Below are 5,688 nucleotides of genomic sequence, written 5' to 3' on the forward strand. Positions count from 1 at the left end.
TATCTTTTGTACTGTTTCCTGTCCTCACACCTCGTCCTGATCACACTCTGACTACATGTCACTTAAATGCATGACACTATATTTTAGTCATATCTTGTATAATAGAGCACAAACATTTTCTTTGGTTTTCACACAATATTTAATCATGAAATGATCTACTGTATCTGAACATCTTCTTGTTTTAAAAATAGTCATATTGGGGGTCGTTGACAGAGCACATGAGGAGATCTGTGAGTCCTTCAGGTTGACTGACGGAGTGCCTCCATTCCCCCAGACAGAGCGTCACACTTTAATGAGAACACACGGCAAACGTGAACTTCAATTAATAGTCCATTCTATTAAAAATGTATGGGTGGAGTTGAGTGCTTCTGACTGCGGTCCTCCACAACCCCAATACACTGGTATTCTGATGATGCACTGATGAGAACAGAAACAGAAAACGATGACATGAACTCATCACAGAACAGCTGGAATGCTGACATGAAGGTCTAAATCAGCATTGCATGTATGGACACTGCAAATCTATTATTCTTTGCAAAACTGCTCAAGCTCTGTCAGGTTCAGGTCCAAATTCTCAGTTAGATTGAGCTCCAGGCTCTGCTCCTCCAGAACATTCATCTTGTTGTCTTTGAACCATTTCTGTTTAACTTCAGCTGAATGCTTCGGGCCACCGTCTTACTGGAAAACAAATCTTCTCCCAAGTCACAATTCTCTTGCATCAGGTTCTCTTCCAGGATTTCCCCTATACTTTACTTTTCATTCTAACCTCTGCCTTTACAAGCCTTCCAGGACCTGCTACTGCGATCCACCACCACATCATGATGCTGCCACCACCATGCTTCATAGTGGGGATGGTGTATTTGGCAAACACAGCGTCCAGTCTGATGGCCAAACAACTCAATCTTGGTCTCATCAGGACAAAGAACCTTCCTCCTGTTGACCTTCATACACGCAGTACGGCGAACTCTAGTCCAGATTTAATACAAGCTTTTTCCAACAGTGGTCTCCTCTTTGGACTCACAGCTGTCTTGGTGGCCTTCTACAATAGTCTCTTTCTCTACAAAGTCACTCACTTTCTGAGGACAGCTGGCCTCCTACACCATCGTTCTTCCAATTCCTAGTGATGGATTTAACTGTACTCCAGGGGATATCCAGCGAATGTTCTCATAACCTGACTTATGCTTTTTAATATCTTTTTTTTACAGAGTGTTCTTTGGTGTGGTTATAACCAGGAGGACTGACTCAACCTTCCAGATGTCTTTACAGGATCACTGGAGACTCATACAGACGATCTCCATCTCACTAGTTACGTGGCTTCTGTGTTGAATTAGTCACTTATTTTACATTTTTATATTCTTAATTAATTGACGTAACTTTGTAGAAATCTGTTTCCACTTTGACGTGTAAGAGTCTTGATTTTTTAAAGTAAATTCTTGCAGGTATGACTCTCCTGCTGCTCTCTACCTCAGCAGTAGGAAGAAGCCACCGCGTTTATTTTCATTCTAGGACTCCTGTGTGGGACCAGATCGCTACCTGGCGTCGCTGGTGCGCAGGACAGGAAATCCCCGGGCTTTGGGATTCACCTGCTGCCTCCACGTGACGCCGACTTAAGACTAAAAACTCTGCTCCAGGTGAGGCTCGAACTCACAACCTCGGCATTGCTCTGCTGAATACTGTCGTATAAGTACCGCGCGCTAACCGATTGCGCCACTGGAGCTTCGGCGGGAAACGGCCGCGAAATCGGTTTAAGAAACCCACGCGCGCCGGTGACGACGGAACGTGTCGTAATTTTGCTCGTTTTTCGGTTTCCAGCCGGTGTGGCCGCAGAAGCGATGCCGCCCGGGTGATAAGTTTTCGGGGCGCCGGTGGTCGCACCGGCAGCAGCTCCCACTGAGCCGACTCACGTGCTGCGTTCAGGTACCGCCCAGAAAGCTCGGACAAAATCAAGAGGACTGAAAAAAATAGCTTGTTTTTGGTTAAGAAAGGCAAAAAGACAAGAACACTTTCGATTTCTGTAATTCTAAATAAATTCATTCTCATTTAAAAGGAAATCAACATTAAAACGTGCATAAAATTAACACGAAATAAGTTATTACTGTGAGGTCACACTGTTAATAGGATCTTAAATAAATGTGTATTTAAAAAAATATATATATTGTGGGGTCTTAAGTACATCTGCATAATTAGCTTAATATTTAAGACAGTCAGGTAAATATGTATTGTATGGTCTCAACCTTGATATTTGAATTAGAAAGGCAATTTTTAATTTTGTAAAACATTGTAGGGTCTTAACTCTACTATTTCCCTTATTCATTCCCATAAATAAAAATATTGTAGGGTCTTTATCTAACTATTTAACTTTAGGTAAATTTGTATTATATATCATATTGTAGAGCTTTAAACATTATGTTAAATTAGTAAGGCAAATATGCATAATTAACACCACGTTAGCCTCAGAATCTTAATACTTACTCAGACAAATTTGCTTTTTATACAATATTGTAAGGCCTTAATCTTAATGTTTAAATTATTTAGGTACATTTTTTGTATATAATATTGCTGGGTCTATAATATTTTAACTATTCAGGAAATTTGTGTAATTAAGAATATTGTAGGATTTTAAATTAATATTTAAAGTCGTCAGGAAAATATTAAATTAATTATATAATTAACAATATCGATTGGTCTTATCCTAAATATTTACTTAGACAACTTGTATTTTATGTTATTTTGTAGGGTCTTAATATTTTAGTCAGTTAGGAACATTTGCAAAATACACTAAAGTAGAGACATAATCTTAATATTTAATTTAGTGGAATAAATGTATACTTGGTACGATATAATAGGGTCTTCGTCGAGTAAATTTGTATTTTATATAATACTGTTGATATTTAAACTTGCTAGGGAGCACTTTGATAACCCTTCTTTTATATATAAATTAATGTATTATTATAAAACACAAAGAAAACCTCTGTTCATTTAAACAAGTCTTTTAAGTTTCCACTTTGTAAACATAAAGAACATTGACCACATATCAGAAAGCTGAACTGAATTCTAAAAGATAGGACCTCCATAAAACTGTGAAGTGAGGCTTTTATTTTCTGTCGCAGACCCACATTCTGATTTAGGCCAGACGAATCATACACAGGACTGTAAATCCTAAAATAGATGACAAGTTTCAGTTCACAGGAGGATAAAAATACCAGTGCCGTGTTCATCACATCCATCCCTTTATCACCTTTATTCTATCCTCCACACATCTGTTAAGGAAGCACAAACTATCACAGGACGCTATTAGTACTCGAAATGATATTATTTATGCCAGGATACTGTTTGAATATACTTCTGACAGCCATGAAGACATTAATGTTTCTACTCACTGATGCACATAGCCAAAAGTATGTGGACGCCTTTGACCTTACTTTCATAGCCTGAGGTTTGACCACATAGTTGTAGTTGCAGGTGGAGCTCCAGAAACGTGAGTGTACCTTCGACACTTTTCCAGTTTGAAAAGCACAATACCCGCATGCACAAAGTCTAGTCAACAGAGAAAGTTTCTTGCTACAGGAGAGTTTATCTGGTTTACACAGAGCCCCGACCTCAACTCTGTCCAGCCAGATTTTATCACGAGCGCCCAACCCTGCTGATGCTCCTGTGGCTAAATGGGAGCAAATCCCTGCAGCTAAGTCGCAAAATTTTGTGAAAAGCCCTTTCCAGAAAAGCTGGTATTGCAACTTACTACTGCCCGAGCTGAAGTGTGTGCCTCCCGTGTATTAGTATACGTTCTGATCACTAAGATTTAGAAAAGACTTGAAGTACTGCAGTTGTTCTGAGGGCGTTTCTGAACTCGCCAAAAGACTCTTCTTCTAACCATCTGGATGAAAACACAGGTCATCCGCTGAATAGCAAAAGATTGCAACCTGGGAAACAGGTTAAAAATCGTTTATTTACCTCGCAGCAGAAAGAATATTGTTTCATCCAGATGTTTAAAAGACTCTCCGAGGACTCTGGGAAGCACAAGAGCTAAAGCGTTTTTAATTATCTGTCAGAGAAAGCGATGGTTGGACTGTGTGCAGGCACAAACTAATTCAAGCTCATGATGCGAGGTGTTTAGGAATCAAATGTGGGCATAAAGTTCAATCGTCCATATACTTGTGGACCAAGTTAAAACTTTAAAGTTCAACGTGCAGCCCATTACAGATACTATGAGGAAGCAGATGGCGAGGTTTTTAAATCTGCCGCAGCACCTCATGTTTATCGCTGAGAGACAAATCCAATTACAGCATGTCAGGTTCAGTCTAAATATTGTCATTCACGCTCTCCTTCTGTTTCTGATTTTCACCTTCAGTGGAAACCACAGACTGTATAAAAAATACAGCTATAAAAAAGCCCAACGCTGCTAGCTGTCGTCACGTTTTTATGATGAGAGCTGCACACACACATGAAAGTACAGCTCCCCGAACACCATCTATAATCCGCGAGCGCTCCTCATTCTTCATCGCTGTGTCAAATCGCCATATTTTGTGGGGGCATTTATTTTTTCTTCAACATCCTCACACGGGCCGCAGCGTGTATCGGAGGGCCCCCATCGATCACACGCCCCCTCAGGAGCAACACAAAGACAGACAGAAAGATGGAGTAGGAGGCTGGTAGACGGGGCAGGATGTCGGAGCGCAACACCACCAAAAATGACTCACCGAGAGCCATAATCTGGCCTCGTGTCGTTTTGTGTTTTTTTTTCTTTTTTATTATTCTCGGCATATTCATTATTCAACACATGACATACAGGAAACACTAACATAAACATTCTGAATGAAAGAGAAGAAATCATGTGACCCCATCGGTCAGCGGAGGCTCTCACCTTAAAGACATGCGGCGGCGATGCCAGTTTTAAAACTTAGAATAAACACAACCTGAAGGCTGCGACGGCAACTTTTTGAGGCCTTTCGGCAACATTGTCATGCAGTAAAAAGGGGGAGAAGGACGAGGAAGGGAGAGGAAAATGTGACTGTTAGCTTTAAAGAACAAATGAGGAAAACAGACGCTGCCAGTGGATTGCAGACAGCTGCTGGCAAAGTTGCACTTATTTCTGCATCAAAAAGTTGCCAGGATATGACAGCCTTGAGGGGAAATATGACAGATCCATGCCCTTTTCTGCTGCAAAGGAGGTGCTTTAGTACCCGAGTCAGGGCTAGGTAGGTACAGTCGGCCATAGAAATCAGATGAGTAGAATTTACAGTGCCGTAATGAGATATACAATATATTATACATTGGTTCATGTGGGAGGCTTATGCTGTTCGATGTAAGCTGGCTCTTCTATCTATTTTCAAAACCTGCAGATTCGTGTGATAGCGTTTTTTTTTTTTTTTAGGGGGCGGGGGTTTGTTAAATCTCCGGGTCATCATTCTTCAACACCGGCACCTGCTCGTTTTACTTCAAGATGAGCCTGAAAAAAAAACTGAATTCTAAAGCAGCCGTTTCTTTTTTTTAAAAAGAAAGAAGAAAAAGAAAAGAAAAGAAAAAAGGCCGCTGGTTCAGTCTCAGTATAGTGCATTTTTCTTTTTCTTTTTCTTTTTTTTTTAATGTCAGCGGTGGACATTTGTCTCTTCTCCCATGTTACGAGAATCCCCTCCCAAGAAAAAAGCAATCCCACCCTCATCCCGTGTTTTTATCCGGCCCCATGCCGAC

The 5,688-nt window shown here is 40.5% G+C and overlaps 1 non-coding gene across 1 annotated transcript; it reads right to left on the minus strand.

The window, feature by feature from the left end:
* Nucleotides 1-1,623: 1,623 nt before the first annotated feature.
* trnai-uau (transfer RNA isoleucine (anticodon UAU)) lies at nucleotides 1,624-1,717 on the minus strand. Its single transcript has 2 exons — nucleotides 1,680-1,717; nucleotides 1,624-1,659 (listed from the first exon to the last, which is right to left on the minus strand). It is a non-coding gene; the product is annotated as a tRNA-Ile (tRNA).
* Between the last annotated feature and the right edge of the window lie 3,971 nt (nucleotides 1,718-5,688).

The sequence above is a fragment of the Stegastes partitus genome, unplaced genomic scaffold, assembly GCF_000690725.1.
Source record: "Stegastes partitus isolate 25-593 unplaced genomic scaffold, Stegastes_partitus-1.0.2 Scaffold1420, whole genome shotgun sequence".
Taxonomy (NCBI): Eukaryota; Metazoa; Chordata; class Actinopteri; family Pomacentridae; genus Stegastes; species Stegastes partitus.